This window comes from Mirounga leonina, unplaced genomic scaffold (assembly GCF_011800145.1).
Source record: "Mirounga leonina isolate KUSES-001 unplaced genomic scaffold, KU_Mleo_1.0 Mir_93, whole genome shotgun sequence".
NCBI classification, from domain to species: domain Eukaryota; kingdom Metazoa; phylum Chordata; class Mammalia; order Carnivora; family Phocidae; genus Mirounga; species Mirounga leonina.
This window is the reverse complement of record NW_023270854.1, coordinates 24676947-24697662: the sequence shown is the minus strand read 5'-3', so window position 1 is coordinate 24697662 and position 20716 is coordinate 24676947. Positions and strand designations below refer to the sequence as shown.

The window sequence follows — 20716 nt, the reverse complement described above, 5'->3', positions numbered from 1 at the left end:
CTTAGAAGTCTTGAGAGCTAAGGAAAAGAAAGACAAAAGGTTTTATTTAGCACTAACGACACTGGGGACACATTTTGTCAGGATTCAGTCCAAGAAATGTCATAGTCTGAATGTCAGATCAACAACCTAGAAAAAGTCACTCTTTCCTTTATGTTCCTTTTCAAGCCTGTGGAGAACAATAATGCCATCCTGTGATGGCCGAGGGAAGTCCAATTTCCTCACTTGAGTGTCTTCATTCTGACTGGGCCGCCTGGGCCCTCCCAGACCTTCCCAGCTCCGACATCCGTCCACATGCCCTCTAACCACAACTCCTCTCCGGAGTTCTCAGGCCCCCTCTGGGCTCTAGCCAGGGGCTGTCGGGTGGATGTGCTTGAGGACCACAAAAGCTCTGGGAAAGCACAGGAGAGGCCCTGGGGACGTGAGGGCTTTGACTTGATAGTTATGGCAAGAACTCTCTGGAACAGGCTAGCAGAAGGCAGGGTACTGGTCACCTTGGGCCCAGGCTTTTGCCCCTTTCTTTCTGAGACAGCTGTCCTGTGACTCAGCTCAGTAAGGAGAAAAAGCCCATCTCTCAAGCTCAGAGCTTGGTCTCAATCCAAAGCTACTTACAACAATACGGTTGTTTTGATTTTTGGAGCCAGAGGTAATGCTAGACTCTCAAGTTTGGCTGGAAAGTTTTTATCAGCTCCAGTGAATCAACCCACCACAGTGGGACATCCGGACGCCCAGCCCAGAGACAAAGCAAAGGTCTGACTTGGTGATTGAGACTCGGGTATAAGCAGCAGACCAAAAACTTTAGACCAAAAGCCTTTCTGCTGTCGGTCATGTGATTTGGTGAAAACCCACAGGAAGTTCAGTGAGCAGATGTAGGGCTCAAATGCAATAATTTTTATGACCACGAAAGTTCAATGGAGCTTTCCCCCTTCCACCTAAAGATGACAGAGATAGCACCAGAAACTCTAGCAAGCACCTGGCATGGCTCCAGAAATGTAGTGCAGTGTAAAATCAAATAGCTCAACAGCCCATTAGCAAGAATTCTTTAAAAGCCCACATTCAGCCTCTGAAGGGAGTTGTGAAGGGTGATGGTTGGGGGCGAGGCGCCTGTCGCCACCAGCAGAGGGTGCGGGTTAGGAGGGGGTGGGGGGGTTCCTGTCAGGGGTGCACACAGTGTTGGTGGTAGGCAGGTTCCGTGTAGATGAAAAGTAAACCGGTTTCAAGATCGTTGCTGTAAGACGGCAAGGTAAAAGAATTCACATACAATGGTTTTATCTGGGGGTACATTTGGGGAGGATGCTCCAGCTCCCCTCCCCTTCTTTCCCTCACCTGCTACGGCTGAGCAACACCACGTCCTTCAGTGATGGGCCCTTCAAGTAAAGCCCGATAAGCACCTGCTGCATCCGAGGCGCTGTGCTTGGGGCTGGAGAGGGGGGAAAGACGAAGAGCTGGTGTTTCTCTACCAGGGGGTATAATTTGGTAGGAATAAGAACAGAGGGGAGCGTGGCACAAGATGGAAGGACAGCGCCCTGGGAGGGCTCCCTCCCTGGTCCATCTGGCTAATCCCAGGATCGGAAGATGTTAGGTGGGCTTCGACAGCAAACTCCAGGAGAAATAGGAATAGACAAATCAGGAAGCATCTATATTCAGCTACATTACCGTCTGTACAAGCCCGGACTGCAGTCTCTTCCATGTGTAAGGGAATGAGTTACAAATGGATCAAACGTCATTACTTAACTGAGAAAAAGAAGACAGGCTCTGGTCTATGAAAGACAGAGACGCTGAAGGGGGAGTTCCAGTTTATGCCAGTTTTAAAATTGATGAAAAGCTAAATTCAAAACACAGAAAATTAGAAAGGGCTACTTATTAAAAGTTAGAAATTATGAGATATGAAGCTAAAATGACGAAGCCCACCATGAGGGTGGCTCAGCAGAGAGTCACACTACACGGCAGATCTGAGAGCACTGCAGCTGGCCAGGAGTGGGGGCCTCTCTAGCAAGCAAGTTAGCACCTAAGAAGAGGGTTACAGGTGAGCAGGCACCTATCCTGGAAGCTCGGGCTGGGTGACCAACCACCTCTTGCTCAGGACAATGGCTTGTCCCCTGAGTTCTGCAAGCGACACTAACAGCTTCTGTAACTGGTGGTCAAAAAATTTTTAGGAAAAAATAGAGAGAGTAGGTTACACCCACACCTGTGATGAGCTCTCCCTAAATTTACCATCACACCATCAGCCAGAATCTGAAACCCACTTGAGTGTGAAACCTGAGCAAATTTCCCTGGTTAGACCCTTCTGTTACAGACCCCAGGTTAAGGGGAATCACAGTAAGGAGGTCTTTAGTTTTAAATTTGTCTCTCTTTTCTGAGGGCTGGTGGGGTGGCACAAAGGAGAAGGAAGGACGACAGGTAGGCCCTCCTGCCGCACGGGAAGCTGGAGAAAAGCCCTGACAGGTGGGTTCTAACCTGTAGGGACAGGGCTGGGGACAGGAAGGGGGGCTGGCCCTGCATGTGGAGAGACTCCCAGAAGCCCAGAGCACACCCTGGGGCCTGGCAAGTAGTGTGGGGCTAGGGCACAGGGAAGACGGACGGTGGAGACAGGGAGGCGGGCCTCCAGGGCTGGGATGATGAGTTCGTTCATTTGGTGAGAGAAGAGGCTGGGAACTGATACTTGTAATTTAAAAGTCATTAGCTCCGAGGCAACAGTCCAGGTTGCTAAATGTGTAAACTCCTCTAGACTGACCTGCCTTATTGAGTCGAAGCACCTGTTTTGGAGGCCAATCAATTCCAATTCAGGAGGCTGGGAGGAGGAGGACGGCTTGGTTCTAGGGTGGGAGATGAAGGGCCAAAGTGGAGCATTTACTGGCAGAACTTTTTTTGTTGAAAGCAGGCCCATGGCTGGGCTGGTGGCAGGACTTGCCTGTCCTTCGGTAGGGGCTCATCAGTTTGTATAGGACCCAGCTATCTGACCAGAAGAGTGCGATCCCAGAAAATAAATCTACTACTATTAGATAAAATTCTAAGTAGAGTATAAGCTCCCGGAGGGCAGGGATTTTAATTTTTCCACTGATGTGTCCCCCAGTGCTTAGAATATTGCCAGGGATTTAAGAACAGTTTGCTGAATAAATGAACAAGTATGTAAAAATTGTTGTTTGTAGAAAGACCCAGAGTTCTTGGGGCGCCTGGGTAGCTCAGTCGTTAAGCATCTGCCTTCGCCTCAGGTCATGATCCCAGGCCCTGGGATCGAGCCCCGCATCGGGCTCCCTGCTCTGCGGGAAGCCTGCTTCTCCCTCTCCCACTCCCCCTGCTTGTGTTCCCTTTCACTGTGTGTCTCTCTGTCAAATAAATAAATAAAATCTTAAAAACAAACAAACAAACAAAACCCCAGAGTTCTTTGGCGGTGAGGCACAGGGGAAGAGTTTGGGAAATGGAGTCCTGCACACTAGGTGAGTTAGTGCAATAACTGCCTAAACTGAGTGAGCCAAAGTAAGCCCATGTTGCTTTGAGAAGCAAATGAGCTGACTTACTGGGATTTGGGGGGCAATACTTCAAATCTAATAGATTCATTTACTTCTCAAATTGCCATGCTCCTTGCCTACCACCATTCTACCACGTCGGATTCTTGCTGGTAGAAAAATCCAGCTCACGGATAATGGATAATGTTGACATACATTAAATCAACATTAAAATTAAAATATGTTCAATGTTCATTAAACATTAAATATGTTCAATGTTCACTAAAATATGTTCAGTGTTCAAATATGGTCAATGCCATATTTTATATTTCAAAATATATCTAATTATGGAAAATGATGAACTCTTTGCATATAAGTTATAGTCACGGACTAGAGATGCATAATATGTTAACAGAGACAAGTTCCAGTTTTAATCAGTCTTTTACTGTTTACTCTTGTCAAGGTCACGATAAGGCCAGATGCCCTCAAATTAACACTTATGTCCTAAGTACTGTATCAGTGATAATCTTTCTTTACACTATTCTTTTTTCAGAATAATATGTGAACTAGGGGAGTGAGAGAGAGATACAGATTTGGAGAAAGATTCTGAATCATGTTTAGACAAATTCTAGCAAAACAAGGATCCTTGTTGAGTTTGAATGTCCATGCATGAGGAGTTACATGTGGATGACATGTAGAGGACATGGGGATGTGGGGACAAGGGCAGGCAGGTGGCTTCACTGGCACACCCCAGTTCAGACTGGGGTGAACTCGGGTGATTATGTCAGGCAAGAACACAGGCTTTGCCATAGTATGTGGCCAAGAGATACATGGAAAGACAATTCCAACTAAGACAAACTTGGAAAAGCTATCTCTAATTTCCTAGAGTTAACTTCTTTGCACATTCTTAGGATTTAAGTTATAAGCAAATGTGATAATTTTTCAAGACTACAGGGGCATCACCCATTCTTAGAAAAGTCATGCCTTCATTATTCCTTCCTTGGCAAGAAGTTAAAACTAGCCTCTGATAATCAACATTCCCATGTACCCATTATGGACAGAGGGATTTTTTCCCCCTCTGCTTATGGAAAGAACAAGCTATTCCAAGTGTTAAGTGAGAAGCCTTGTGGTTGCTAAACCAATGATGTTTTCCTCAATCTAGCTGGAGAAAATCCTACTTAAAAGCCACGATCCTAGTGGCAAGCATTTATCACCTAAAATTCGGGTTCAGTACTTCCTATGATTGTACTTCCCAGTGACCCAAGCACGATCCACGAGGGGGGTGACCCAGATCTGTGACTTCCTGTCAAATGCCACAGTCTTGGCCCCGTGGTTATTCCAACATGAGGAATCAATGAATTAAAAACACAAAATGAGATTTGTTTACTTCTGCATAGTCATTAGGATTAAAAAAGGGTATCAGGAAATCTAGAGGAAAGGAAACAGAAGCAGAATGCTCTAGAATGAGTCCTAATACTACTTTGTGCCAAAAAAGCAGAATTTGGTATGAAGTGAGTCTTAGATTCCATTCAAGGATGATTGTGTCCAGGAAGTTCTAAAATCATAAAAATGCGAGGTTAATTGATCTAGAAGATGGGATCCCCTAGCTTCAAAAAAAGACAGGTTGAGGTCAGTTAGAAAAATCCATACTACATTCCTGAACCTTACTTTTTTTTTTTCTGAGCCTTAATTCTAAGAACTCATGGAATCACAGAATGTCAGCACTAGAGGACTAAACACCCCTCACTCCCACATAAGTTCCTTCTACTCTTTTAAAAAGAAGGTACAAATAAAACAACAAAAATCTTTATTAGTCCTAAGGTATACCAAGTTAACTGAAATTTACATTAAATGACTACTGGATATGTTTACTTTTTAAAATAAGTTTACTTTTTAAAGAAATTGGTCTAATATAGTGAACACACATATTACCTCAGCCCTACATGTCTTCAAACTCAGGCTGTTCTTTGAGAAAGCAATTGACACTTGTCCAAGATTAAAAAAATGCCATTGATAAATTAGTTGTGTTTTTAGCCCCTTGAGGTCAGTAAACATACTGACCATCATTAAATGATCCAAAAACTTGATTTGGTGTCATGTATCACAGTGTGTTGTCTTAGTTTGTGAAATAGCTAGCGGGTGTGAGATGTTTAATTGGTTGAAAACCTCAAGACAGGAGATAAGCAATGAGTGCATCAGAGAGAACTAATCAAAACAGTTCGTCTGATTTTTCTCCAGGAAAACATGAACAGGTAGAAGCAAACAGAGCAAAGCGGGAGGTCGGGTAGGTCACTGAGGAAGGGGGGATGAGAGAAAACACTAGCACAGTAGAGCTGTGACTGAGAACTCGGACAGATAAAAGAAAAATAACAAAGGGGAAACCTACCCTACTCTATATTCAACTATATAAGAGAACTGAATGGTGTATAATCTCTCTCCAATTGGACTATCATAGATGTACATAATTGAGAATTTATACCCGCTATGTTACAATCACAGGAGAACTAATAAAAATGCCTGTATAGAATATCTAGGGAATATAGGCTACGTTATTTTTTTTATTTAGAAATTTTTTTAAAGATTATTCATTTATTTGAGAGAGAGAGAGAGAGCAAGAGAGAGCATGAGCAGCGGGGAGAGGCAGACTCCCCACTGAGCAGGGAGCCCGACACGGGGCTCGATCCCAGGACCCCGGGCTCATGACCTGAGCTGAAGGCAGACGCCTACCCGACTGAGCCACCCAGGCGCCCCAGGATATTTTATTTTATAGTTCAAATAAAAGTGGTTTAGATTCAAACTTTCAAATGTTTTAATTTTGAAAATTCAAACTCTGACCCTGTCCATCTTTAGCACCCCTAGATTTCAAAATTTAAAAATATCTACTAGTACATGAAAGAACCAAAGTCTGTATTTCCTTGCCACACCACACCGTACGGACGATGTAACGGTGCCTGCAGCCTCCACACTTTGGCTTCCCCTTCTCACTCCAGCTTCATCAACCAACCAGCCTCTTATGTGGGAAACCCTTGGGGCATGGCAAGTAGAAAGCAAAGTTCCTACTCTCAAGGGGCCGAAAATCTAGTAAGGAGACAAAGTATAAATGCACAAACTAAACACTGAAACGGAATCTCATTGTTAAATACCAAGAAGAGTCCTACTGAAAGTGAGCTACTGCAGAGTTTCCAGCAAGGAGAGGTCATCTGGAACAGTCTTTATGGAGGCGGCAGGACCCAGGCTGTAAGAACGGGTAGAGAAGAGGCAAGGAGGCCACTTCAGGGACAAGCAAGGCAGGAAGGAAGAGTGGGTTCAGGGGCTGGGTTAAGTGTGGGGGTAAATGGTGGGGGGTGGGGTGCTAAAGGTGGACAGGGTCAGAGTTTGAATTGTACTTGATTTTTCCTGGATTCTTCAGGCATTGGGAGGGGTGGTGAGGGAGGTAAGAGAGGTGGGGAAGGTCATTACAATGACTGGGTGGTGGGGGTGGTAGTGATGATGGTGGGGTCTGTGTGTGCGCGTGCGCGCATGACGTTTCTCCAGACAAACCTCACCCATCCGCTCTCCCCTGCCAAAAGTCACATTCGAGAAATGAGGTCCACAGAGCAGTAGCATCAGTAGGACCTGGGCAGGCACTTACTAAAAGGCGAATTCTTGGGCCTCAAATATTCCGTGATTCAGGAAGGCAGAAATAAAAGAATGACCAGAGCAAAGAAGAATTTCAGTTTCGGAGGAGGAGCCGTACGTGGGAGTAAAAGTTCGGGATCTGGGACGGCTGAGACTGCAGATGGTTAAGGCATCCCCGAGAACTGGAGTTGGAAAGCTTTAGACACCGTCTAAACAGCAAATTCATTTAGAACGTGGGGAAACTGAGGCCTACAGTAACAGTGATTTATTTCAGGCCTCAAGGCTAAAATGTGGCAGAGGTCTAACAAGAAATCAGTATTTGGGACCACTGGCGAGGCTGTCCCCTAGACACAGAGGCTCAGAACCATCGGCATGGAGCCTGAGGACAAAGTGAAAGCCTTCTGCAATAAAAAACAGGGGAAAGGTCGGTGGAAAATGGTGCTTAAAAGACAATCCAGTGGGTCCAAATTGTGCTAGGAACTTCCTAGCTTCCCTAGCATGCAATCATTTCACGAATAACTAACTGCTTTTATGGTCCCGTAGTCTACGTGCAAGGATGTGGACGTTAACGGGGGACAGACTGGAGTACAAAGCATCTGGAGCTCTGGCCAATCCACAGCAGCAATACTCTTTTTGGCCTGAAGTTCTAATGGGATTGTGCATGCAGGATCCTACCTAACAGCTCAGGGCCAAGCTGTGCAGCTTCCCCAGACTCCGCGGGGGCTAAACAGGCAGCTTGTTCCAGCGCTTTGGGTACATATTTTTAATTCCCCTTCTTGGACAAAGGTCCCCTGCAGCGAGAATGGGAAGACTAAGAGTATGATGAGCTGAAGGATGGAAAGGCTAGATGAGGAAATGGTCCCTTGAAGGGTTCCAAAAATACTCGGCGAGGGCACACACAAGATGAGCGAACCAGCCATGGGCGGCGGATGGCCCTGGGAACAGTGGCCCCAGACCATCAGGTGTGCACGGGCCCCCAGCCTGGCCAGGGCGTGAGGGACGGGGATGGCCGAAGCAGACGTCAGTGTTTTTCAAGCCATGCTGGTCACGGTCCCGTTTCCTCTGCCATCACCCTGCCCCTGCTTTCCTGAGACAGAGGCAGGACCCTGAAGACAATTCGGAGAGACTTGAGAGCCAGAGTGTCCCAGGGTCCTCCTTTATTCTAGCACCGAAACTAAGCAGAGCAACTCAACAGCTCACCGGAGAAAGAGTATTTTTCTTGTCAGTATTATGGCAGGAAAGAAAAACCCTTCAGATGCTCGCCTTTCCAAAACCAACACAGAGAAGGGGTAATAAAGGACAGACAGGTGATGTCGTCACAGATCAAATACGCCATGGATCTCAGGCCGCATGCTGCCATGGAAGATCCTCCCGGAGAGGTGAAGACGTTACTATCTGTGGGCCGAAACAAACACCAAAGCTTCTGTCTGTGAAAGCCTGTCCGTTGCCATTCTCGAATCCCACGTGTCCCCTTTCCTGTGCAAAAAGGCACAGGTTTTATTTCATTCCTTAGTGTGTGAGAGGTTTAAAACTCGGCCCACCACATCTAAAATGCTGGCCTCGGGGCAGGTTAGAAATGTAACTGCACAGACAGAAGCCCACATGATTTCAATGTTTTCCCCCAATTTTCTTAAGAAGGGAACATTTCACAACTTTACGAATGAGCCACAACACCACGGGCAGGTTAGAAGGTTGTTCAGAGGCGCAGAGCAGTGGTACCGAGCGGTAAAGGCCAGGCCAGCCCAGAAGGGCGAGCGTGCACGGGAGGGGTGGGGGGGTGGGGTTGGGGAGGGGGGCATGGGGGTAAGAGGGTCGCTCCTGGAGCCCCAAGTCTCATGGATGCTGCTCATGTACGGGGTCACACAGGGTCACAAACCCGGGCCACGGTGGTCAGGAAAGGCAAGGCAAGGAAGCTGGGAGGCCAACTTTTTTCTATTTCCTCTGAAGCGGTGGCTCTGTGTGCTGCAGATATGGGCAGAGGAGGCGTAACTGCAAACATCAACTAAGGGCGCGGTCAGGGCTGCGGGAGCCACGGTCGGAAAGCCATGGCTGGGCCAGGCAAACGCTTTGCCCCTGTCCCTTCGGATTTCCTAGCCGACACAGACTGGAAGTTATAAAAGGCAGGCAGTTGGTACTTAATGCTCCTCGTGGCAATGGCCACACTTACTGATTACTTGCAATGCAAATAAACACCGTGATAAGGAAGCATAAACTTTTAAGATTAATAATGTATCTCTGCCATCGAAGCTATGGATGGTATAATGGAGGGGAGACTCGGGACATCTGAAATTTCAGACCTGGCCCCGACACTAATAAACTCGGACAAATCACGTCACCTCTCGGACACTTAGTGCCTCATCTGTAAAGCATTACTGCTGACGAGGCTCACGTCGGGCTGGGGGCCCATCCAGCAGAGGGGAGCAAGGGCCAGATGGGCCAGCACCTTGCTCTGCCCTGTTCAAGCCACGCCACAGAAGGGCTCGGAAAGAGCCCATCTCCTGCCCTGTGACAAAGGTCATGACCACAGGCAAACTCGGAAATAGAGGGACTCCTTCCTTCTCCATTTTGGTCTCCACCATTATCCTTCTTTTCACATCAGTGCCCCAGAAGGCAAGCAAAACATCTGTAGGTGAACCATTTGAAGATGTATAGTCATTTCCAAAATAGGACAGTGGCTTAGCAGGAAGGAGTCTTGTGTCTTATAACATCGGCTCTAATTATTCCATATTTACATATTTGAATAAAGAAAGATACATTGCTTATCTCTCCATTTACTTCCAGGGACTAACCATGGATAACTCAATTTGTTAAATGCTGCAAGCATGAAAGTTAAATAAGACCGGAATTTACCTGGAAAATATTCACAGAACATTTTAAAGGATATTTCAAAGGGAAATCCTAAATTTAAATAATCAGTATATTATATTTTAGGATCTGGATATATGAAACACTTAAATAATAAAATGTTCTTTTATATTTGGAGTTTATTTAGAAAAGAAAATATAGGTGTATGTCTTATTTAAAAAAAAATCACAATTTGGGATAAATAAAACAAGGTGAAAACCATAAACTTCTTCTAAAGAGAAATACAGTGTGCTCAGCATGAGAGGGATGACATCTAAATTCTGGGGCTTTTAAAATAGAGCTTTACTTTTAAAAGAGGCAGACTAAAGGAGAACGCTGTGCTTATCAAAGAGTAACTGTCACTGTTAATCATCTTTCCATGGTTTCCCCATCCTGGTGAGCACGAACACCTTCTGATGAAGAAAGATGTGCTGAGACAAAGCTTCTGATTCAACCCCTCCTGCAAGGTGACCCACTCATCTTTGCACCTTCCTTTCCTCTGTATTAATATTTATTTTTTAATTATAGCCACTGATGCTTTTTTTTTTTAAAGATTTTATTTATTTATCCGACAGAGAGAGACACAGTGATAGAGGGAACACAAGCAGGGGGAGTGGGAGAGGGAGAAGCAGGCCCCCCGCCAAGCAGGGAGCCTGATGCGGGGCTCGATCCCAGGACCCTGAGATCATGACCTGAGCCGAAGGCAGACGCTTAATGACTGAGCCACCCAGGCTCCCCACAGCCACTGATGCTTTAACAGTTACAGTATTTTAACACAATGGTGGATACAAAATAATGGTCTTCTTTGCCATCTGGCTGATGGGTCCCATCATTTGTTGTGACTATACCCCGACCAAACGGCTGACCTGTGGCTGTTTTCCTGGCTGTTCTGGAGGTCAGGGCTATGGCAGTGCGATAGGAGGTACAGGTGGGGGCCACACGGAATTGCAGTGCAGGGCCTTCGAAGGGCTGGGAGCCCAAGCTGAAGGCGTGCTCAGGACCATCGGAAGGCCTATTTCCCCATGTTTCATTAGGGACAAGTGCCCGCATACACAAAAGTAGAGAGAACAGTGTGCCCATCAACCAGCTACAGGTTATCAACTCAAGGTCACTCTTGCCTCATTTACCTCAAACTTCCCTCCTCTGAATTATTTCCATGCTAATCCCAGACACATAATTTTATCCCCAAATATTAACCTATATATTATCAAACAGGTAAGAACTTTTTGCTCTTCTTTTAAGATACCCAATATGAGACTAAATTAAGTTAGAGTTATCTTTTGTATCATAAACGTGTTTTTAAAAAATATGAAATATGGTCCCTGCTGCCCTTATGTAATGTTAATTACTTGGGAGAGCTAACATGAATGCAAATGGAAAAAAGACTCACTAGGGGTGCCTGGGTGGCTCAGTCGGTTAAGCATCTGACTCTTGATTTCAGCTCAGGTCAGATGAGATCAAGCCTGGTGTCGGGCTCCACGCTCAGCACGGAGTCTGCTCGAGATTCTCTCTCCCTCTGCCTCTGCCCCTCCCCACCACGCTCTTTCTCTCACTCTCTCTCTCTAATAAATAAATCTTTAAAAAAATCACTAAAAAACAATTCTTTAACATAACCTACTGTCAGAAGACACGATGTACTAACTGCCAGTTCTGGCTTTGAGGGAGTCTGGGATGTGCACAGATAGATCCACGTGACCTCCTAGTTTTATCTCTTGCCTCTCCTTCATATGAACCATCAAAGTGAACTCTCCGAGGTCCTCTGTACATTCCAAGTAATTCCCGCCTCCATGCCTTTTCTGAGACTGCTCTTTATGGACAACATGTCCTTCCTGCCACATTATCATTTCCTGCAGAGCTGGCTCAGACGCTTCCCCTCCTCTAGAAACTCTTTCATGGTCCTGTCTGGTGCTTGGTGCCCGCCTGCCCTCCACAGGTTTTGTCTGTACATCTCATACAAGGTGCCTGGACTGGAGAGAAGGCGGCTTCTCTTCCCAGTTCAGGGAAGGCTTTGCTGAGTAAGGAATGGTACCCCTTGCCAAGAGCTATGGTGGCTCAGGACAGAGAACAGAGACAGACCCCATGGGCGAGAGCAGTTAGAAGAGGCTGATGAGGCAGTGGATGTAGGTGGTCCTGAAGGAGGGGGGGTGGGGTGGGAATGTATTCCAGGCAGAGGGAATTATTCAGAAGCCTGGCCAAGCAAGAAAAAGGTTTGAACCCTCACATCTAGTGACCTGAGGAGCTCCAATAGCGAGGGGCACATGGGTAGTGATGAAATCTAATCATGGTACTCTGTGGCTTAAATAATCCTCATGATTCCTAAGGAAAACTCCAGGCAGAGAAAATACCAAAAACGAGAGGCAGAAACTCTGCACCAAGGCGTTTATAACTTAGGCATTGAAATAAAACATCTACAAAAATAATTGTAAGACAAGGTGGAAGTGTTAAGTATCATGTGAAGTCTAGAGAAGGGAGAAATGGCATTAAATGAGGGCGTCAAGAAAGGCTTGAAGGAGGAGGTGGCAGTTGGGTGGTGTGTAAACAATGGGCAGCATCTGGCGTGTGAGGGTGGGAGGAACAACGTTTGGGGCAGAGGGAACAAGAGAAGAAAGGGCATGGAGGCAGAAAAGCACAAGGCTGCCCAAGGACCAGCCGGCTTCCAGGTTGCTTGGGTAAGGATAAGGGGACTAAGGGAGACTGATGTGAGGGCAGGTTCACGGAGACTTGCCAAGCCTGACTCTGGACTTTAGTCTGTGCAGAGAGCCACCAAGTCTGTGTGAGCACAGCAGAGAGCAGGAGCTCTGCATGTGCTTTTGCAGGATTACTTGGGAAGCTCCATCTGGAGTGGGGGTGGGGAGCAGAGGGCTGGGAGGGGAGGGCAGGGGTCCAGGCAGCAGGGGTGAGGGCCTGAACCCAGGCCACAGCAGTGGGAACAGAGCAGTGGTGGCCAGGCCCTGGGGGTGGGGGTGGGGGGAGGGAGCCTTGGCAGCTCGTGACAACTGCCTCTCCCCAGAAAGGGGAATCAGGGGGGCACCTGGGTGGCTCAGTCGTTAAGCATCTGCCTTCAGCTCAGGTCATGATCCCAGGGTCCTGGGATCAAGCCCCACGTCAGGCTCCCTGCTCAGTGGGGAGCCTGCTTCTCCCTCTGCCTCTGCTCCTCCCCCAACTTGTGCACTGGCGCTCTCTCTCTCTCTTTCTCAGATAAATAGATAAAATCTTAAACAAAACAAAAAAAAAAAGAAGAAGAAGAAGAAGAAGAAAATAAAAGAAAGAAAGGGAAATCAGGGCTTGCAAGTGACAGGTCCAGAAATAAATCCAAGAGTCTCCTCTGTTGATGGTCAGATGTTTGGAGTCCAGTGAGCTTTGTTACTTTGTTTTTCACTAGAAACAAAGGAGCAGACAAATAAAACTCGGGCTCCATCTCTGTCTGGCTCCTTACTAATGAGTCTTTATCTTGTGATATGGTTTCTTTGAGCCTATCCGCCTCTGGGAAAGGGCCTCGGCAGCACGCTTCACCATGCCTTTGTGTTTAGCTCAGCAGCAGCTGCCGACCCAAGCCCCCCCGCCCTGATAGCCTTGCAGCCCAGGTTAAGCAAGCTGTCTGGAAGGGCCATCAAAATTCTGTCCCTTCTGCCTCTTTCAAAGTTCGAAAGGGGGGAACGAGAGCCTGGGAGAAAGTCCCAATACCTATTTCTGAAGGGAGATGTCCTGCTTAATTTTGTCCATGTCCCTCTTGTTCAGCAGCCTGTAAGTGTTCGAGGGCAGTAACAATGGTAAGGGGCAAGGGCAGACTGATCGTCATCGACAGGCTTTCTGATCAGAGTCTAGGAAGTGCACCCTTCTCCTGCTCAAGTTCAGGACCTGCTGATGAATGCCCTGGTCAGTCCCCAGGCCTTGACTCTGGGATCTCCAAGGCCTGCAAATACACAGAGACTGATGCATAGTCCTTCTGCCTAAGTGGGAAGCCAGGAAACTGCCTCCCACACGTTGGGAGAAAACCAGCAAACCCTTAAGATTCCAGGGATAAAAGTTAAAATGGATCAGACTCAAGGTGCCTCCCAGGGCCCAGCGCGTCTCTCATGCACAGAACATACATGGATGGCCGTGCTGTTGGCCATGCGGCCTCCCCCCAGCTCCACTCCTGAATTAGCTGGAAACAGGAGCCTTTCGGTTCCAGCTTAGAAAAACAGACTCTTTTTCAGAAACGTGCTCATAAACTTCATTCCTGGGGTTCTTCCCCATCGTATTCCCTTCTCATTTCTGGAAATCAGGGATGGGGATGGAGTGGGTAATGGGAAGGAGGAGATTATAATAAACTTAGAAAGCCACTTAGGTACCTGACTTCATCGAAGGGTAGAGGGCAACAACGTACCAAGTGGGAGCTTTCTGCATCTGGAATATTCTGTCATCACCCTTTTTTATTCATTTCTCAACTTCCCTTTCTCCAGCGTGGCAAAGTCTTGATTTAACTAGAACCCTACTAATTGGAACTTTCACTAAAGAACACTTATTTTTAGAACAAGGGGACAAATAAGAGAACGAGCACATATTCAGTAAGTGCAGAAAAACAGAGCAAACTTCCACAGAACCCTCCCCCGGAGATCCGCGTACACCCTGCATGATTTGTCACACCTTGCATGGGCCTGTACTAGAACTCACATGAGAAGGACAATGGAAACACAGCAAAACTGTGAATTCTTCACAAAAGATAAAAAGCAACATGTTCCTCATCTATGCCTGAAGAATTTCTCTCTTACCATAAAAAGCCCAGGGAGTAAATTATATTGAAGTTGTAGTGTGTAAGTAAATGAGGATATAGACAGAACTAAGGCAATAATGTAAGCGAAAGACACAGTATCCCAGAGCCAAGAAGCTGAATGTGGTTTATGATAGTCCCCGACCCAGAAGAGCTGCCGGGCCAGAGGACAGCCTTGACCGTAGGGCATGATTCAAAGTACGCAGCGCTCTCAGAGCTGGGCTAACGAAGTGGGAGGGGAACACTTTGCTCAAGTGGTGATAATTTCCAAATCCTGAGAGAAAGGGGGTAGTTTTGGTAGGGAGGAAGCACTTGAGACACCGGGGAAAAGTATGAATAGAGGCATGTTTGTAAAAGCAACAGTGGTGACCTTATCTTTAGAAGGGAGATAGTAAAACCAGTCATTCCCCAAGGGACAAGATTGTTTTTATATTTTACTTCTTATAAACTGACAGTTTATGATTTACAAGCCTATATAGAACCTTAACATAAAACCATATACATCACAAACATTTTTATCAAACAACCGCAATGCCTAGAAAAGCAGCATTTTTAGGCAGATTCCAGCTTGGAAATATAAATTCTCTGATTTCAAAATGAGGGGTTTCATAAAGCTATTCACTGGTCAGTAAGAATTAACTTCTGAGATTTCAATTATTTTAAATTACTTTTCAAAATTTCATTCTCCCCAAAGTCACTTGCTGCTTATAAAGAAAGTGCCTTTGAAAATAAACATGCAAAAATTTATATAAAATACATAATTCCAACTTTTGTGAGGCTCTCGATAGCAAAATCTATATTTCACATTCCCTAAAGAAACTGTTAACAGTAAGAAATTTTACATTCACTTTCTGAAGGCCACTCTGAATTTTCAGCTATGATCTATTTGATTAAATCCTACTTGAAAATTAAAAACAATACAAATCTCTATCAGACTGATAACAAGGGAATTCTTGGCCTTTCCACTTATGCACAGAGAGGCTGACATGTATTTGAGATCTCCAGCAAGAGTGTATTAAGTTCTATTAATAAATCTTCTGGGACACTGTGTTCTAAATATACATTTTTCCTTTTTAGACTTCTAAATCTGTAATTGAAATAAATCTAGTTTTAATTTTTCCCATGTTCAAAATTGTAGTTTCTTTACTTTCAAATGCTGTTTTGCAAATTCAACTCCTTGGTTGCTTATTATATATCTAGTATTAATCTAAAGTCACAGCTAAATATTGACTCTTAACAACACAGATGCCCAATCCCTATGGGTTGTTAAGCTACAAACACATTATGTTCTCAAAATTTTTACTTGAAGAATTTAAATTAGCTACAGTCTTATTTCTGAAAGTACTGAACTATTTAAGGTGTACTTAAAACTACTTGTTTAGCTAATCCATTGCTAGAGCCGAGAGAAGAACTCAAGAATACAAACTGTCTGAAAGTGCTCACTCAAATCTCAAAGCCCTGGCTCGGATTCTTTGTGCAGCATTATCACTAAAACACCCACACAGGCCTTGGGCCTTTATTTGAGAGAAAGCGGAGATATCGTAGATTTTCCCACTCCCATTTGCATTAAAACCATCACCTCTATCAACCCTGAAGTCCATACATTCATCAGCATAACCTCCTCTAACTCATACTGCCTTGATCACCTCTCTCTTTTTTTTATAACAGTCCTAAAAAACACACCATAACACTTAACCATCTTATCCAATTTTAAAGGTAGAATTCAGCAGTGTTACGTATACTCACATTGTTGTGAAAAATCTCAAGAACTCCTTCATGTTGCAAAATTGGAACTCGGTACCCACTTAACAGTCTCCCCTTCCCCTTACTCCTGGCAACTAACATTTTCTGTTTCTGTGAATCTGACTACTTTAGATATCTTGCATAAATGAAATCATCGGTCTTTTATGACTGGCGTATTTCACTTCACATGATGACCTCAAAGTTCATCTCTGTTGTACCACGGGACAGGATTTCCTTCCTTTTTAAGGCTGAATAATATTCCACTGCATGTATGTACCACATCTTGTTTATTCATTCAACCACCTTCTGGCTACTGTGAATAGTGCTGCTAGGAACAAGGGTGCGCAAAGATCTCTTCAAGACCCTGCTTTCGGGACGTGTGGGTGGCTCAGATGGTTAAGCATCTGCCTTCGGCTCAGGTCACGATCCCAGGGTCCTGGGATCGAGTCCCGCATCGGGCTCCCTGCTAGGCGGGGAGCCTGCTTCTCCCTCTGCTGCTGCCTCTCTCTATCTCTCTCTCTGACTCTCATGAACAAATAAATTAAAAAAAAAAAAAAAAAGACCCTGCTTTCAATTCTTTTCAATCCCACAAGTGGGATTGCTGGATCATATGACAGTTATATATATATATATATTTTTAAAGATTTTATTTATTTATTTGACAGAATGAGAGAGACAGAGAGCACATGAGAGGGGGGAGGGTCAGAGGGAGAAGCAGACTCCCTGCTGAGCAGGGAGCCCGATGCGGGACTCGATCCTGGGTCTCCAGGATCATGACCTGAGCCGAAGGCAGTCGCTTAACCAACTGAGCCACCCAGGCGCCCTGACAGTTATATTTTAAGTTTTTTGAGGAACCTCCAAACTATTTTCCACAGTGGCTGGACCATTTTACTATCCTACCAACAGTGCACAAGGGTTCCAATTTCTCCACATTCTCACCAACATTTTTTTTTAAATAGTAGCAATTATAATGGGTGTGCTGTTTTGTTTTGTTTTGTTTTGTTTTTAAGCACTCCATGCCCAGAGTGGAGCCCAACACGGGGCCTGAACTTACGACCCTGAGATCAAGACCTGAGCTAGAATCAAGATTTGGACGTCCAACTGACTGGGCTACCCAGGCATCCGGGGTGTTTTTTCCCTTAATTAAAAAAATTTTGGGGGGCGCCTGGGTGGCTCAGTCGTTAAGTGTCTGCCTTCGGCTCAGGTCATGATCCCAGGGTCCTGGGATTGAGCCCCGCATCGGGCTCCCTGCTCCATGGGAAGCCTGCTTCTCCCTCTCCCACTCCCCCTGCTTGTGTTCCCTCTCTCGCTGTGTCTCTCTCTGTCAAATAAATAAATAAAATCTTTAAAAAAAAAAAATTTTTTTTTTAAATTTCTATTATGTGTCTCATAGTTAAATAAAATATACTATTCACTGAAGAAAAATTTTAAGACAGGGACTCAAAAGTTATCATTTGTTCCACAATTCAAATATAACAACTATTAAACATTTTGATAACATACTCCTCTAGCCCTTTTTTGGAGGGGGATAGATCATATTTTAGGAGAGGAGAAATGGGAGGAATAATTTGATTTTCATGTGCAAACAGAACCAAAGAATCTTACATACTGAAAAAAATATTTTTACCTTCATTGAAATCTCCTTAACGATTCATCACTTACCATATATACTTCATTCATTTTTTAAATAAAGGAGTCTTCGGGGCACCTGGATGGCTCAGATGGTTAAGCGTCTGTCTTCAGCTCAGGTCATGATTCCAGGATCCTGGGATCAAGCCCCACGCTGGGCTCCTGGCTCAGAAGGGAGCCTGCTTCTCCCTCTCCGTCTCCCCCCCTGCTCATGCTCTCTCTCTCTCTGTATCTGTGTCTCAAATGAATAAATAAAATCTTTAAAAAATAAAAATAAAAAATAAATAAAGGAGTCTCCATGGACTCCCACACTTTTTTGGCCTTTTAACATTTTATTTATTTATTTGAGAGAGGGAGAGCACAAGCAGGGGGAGCAGCAGGCAAAGGGAGAGGGAGAAACAGGCTCCCACGGAGCAGGGAACCAGACGTGGGGCTCGATCCCAGGACCCTGAGATCATGACCTGAGCCGAAGACTGAGTCACCCAGGTGCCCCTAGCCTTTTCTATTGTAAAGTACAACACACTTGCAGAAAAGTTCACGAGCACAAATACATGATGAAATCAGTGTAAGGCAGGCATTCATGTCACCACCACTCGGGTCTGTAAGAACACTTCCACAGCCTCCCTGATTACCACTATCCTGACATTTATGGTAATCACTTCCTTGCTCTTTTTTATAATTGTACCACCTACATTTGAATTCCTTAACACTACAGTTGAGTTTTGCCTTTCCTTGAACTTCGTATTAATGGCATTATAGTTACTATGTTATACCTGGATTCTTTCATTTAGCATTATACTTCATGAGTTTCATGCATACTGGGTTTGTGGTGGTTCACTCATTTGCATTGCTACACAGGACTCTATTGTTTGAATATACCATAATTTATTAATTAATTCAACTGCGGATGGACTGGGTTCTGTCCAGGGTTTCACTATTACGAACAAGGATGCAATGGACATTTCCGTATGTACTTCCTGGCACATAGGGGCACACACTCGGGTCAGGTGCACACTGAGGAGTAGAGCAGAGCGTGCATGTGTTCAACTTTAGTGGACAGGCCAAACACTTTTCTACTGTTTGTACGATGTAGCTTTTTTTTTTTTTTAAGACTTCCAACAATCACACCTGCCCTGGTCTGTTGCTTTTTGTATCCCTGATCCTGCCCCTCTATCAAACCCTCACTGGAAACTGTTAAAGCCTACTGTGGCTGTCACACGTGCATCCTGGCCAGCATGGCCTCCTGTACTCCGGTCACAGCTGTACCATCACAGTGCCACGAAGAAACGACCACGCAACGCATATCTACCGTATGCAGGGTCCCAGGCAGAGTGTCAGGGATAAGAGAAAGGAAGGCGGCAGGGCCTTGACATCATGTGTCAGAACGGAGCTGGGGAGAGGGGCACACAGGAAAGAAGATGAGTCTCACTGGAGGCAGGATGCACTAAGCAGCTAGGAACTGGGGTAGGGCACAGGAAGGGGTAGGGTGGTATGTGAATGCCTTGCAGAGGAAGCTGATCTTGGCTGGGCCCCGAGGGAAGCACAGGCCGAGCAGACGAGCAGAGGCCATGGCTGGGAATGTGCATGCATGCTGTGTTTAGAGAACAAGGAAGGGTGAGTGTTACCCTCTAACAACGATCCGTGCCACCTACAGCCGCACGGGGGGCAGACTCTGTCTCCTGAACGACCAGGTGAAGAGGAAGCTTGCAGCCAAGTAAGATACAGAACATAATAAAAACATTAAAGTCTGCCAATTAAAAACATTGTGCTTAGTCACAAATGTGCATTCAAATACAACTCCAAAATACAGTTCTAAAAATATGTATGGTACTAGGACACCGAGATGTGACCCTTCCAAGGCCTAGAAAGATCTGCGATGTTACTGTCACAGGCCACACAGGACTCCAGAAGTGGCCCTCACATTCTATTGGTCATAAAGGGGCAGGTCACGGAAAGACTATTTGAATGAACACAAATACACCATCAACAGCCAGCAAAAAGTCACAGCATCATCTTTCCATGTAAACAACAGCAAAGGGCCAATTACTACTAATGGTTGGACTTGCAAGCTTTTTTGAGACTTCTCTGCTGGATGGCTTAGCCTGATCCTGGGGGTTACGGCACCCCGTGAATGCAGAAGTGAACAGTGGTGAACACGGAGTCAGGAAACCTGGATCTGGGCCTGCACCTGCCCCTGCTGGCCTTGTGACCAGGCGCAGTGAGTCAATTCTCTTCACTTTCTCTATTCGTAAAATAAAAGGCTGAAACAGGGTTTTCTAAACTCTCTCTTATCTCTCTATTCTAGCAACTGATGCTGAGAGAAGGAACATTTTTTTGGCCACTTCCTTATGAATGAGGGAAGCTCATGCCTGGCTCCTCTGTAGCTTTCTTTAAACAACAAAATTTCCCACAAACCCTGAGACTTCAAAGCTTGATGCTGTTCATGATAAATGAATGAACTCCAGAAAACATTGCTTAACACAGATTTTGTTAGCCTAGGCTCCTGGAGGGGAGATTGTGAAGGACAAATCAAAACCACCGAAGAAATGAACTAGAAGCCCCGGCACTTGGCTGCCTTTGTTAGACCTTCAATAACACATGTGCGCTCCGCTGCTGAGGATAAGAGTGGAAAATTTAAAACAAGGAAGTGGCTTCTCCTATTTCCTCTCCAGGAGTGATTGCATTC

General features: G+C 45.4%; 1 protein-coding gene across 3 annotated transcripts in view; it reads right to left on the bottom strand.

The window, feature by feature from the left end:
- DYM (dymeclin) overlaps window positions 1-20716 on the bottom strand; it is a 352836-nt gene that overhangs the window by 7075 nt on the left and 325045 nt on the right. The window lies entirely within an intron of this gene.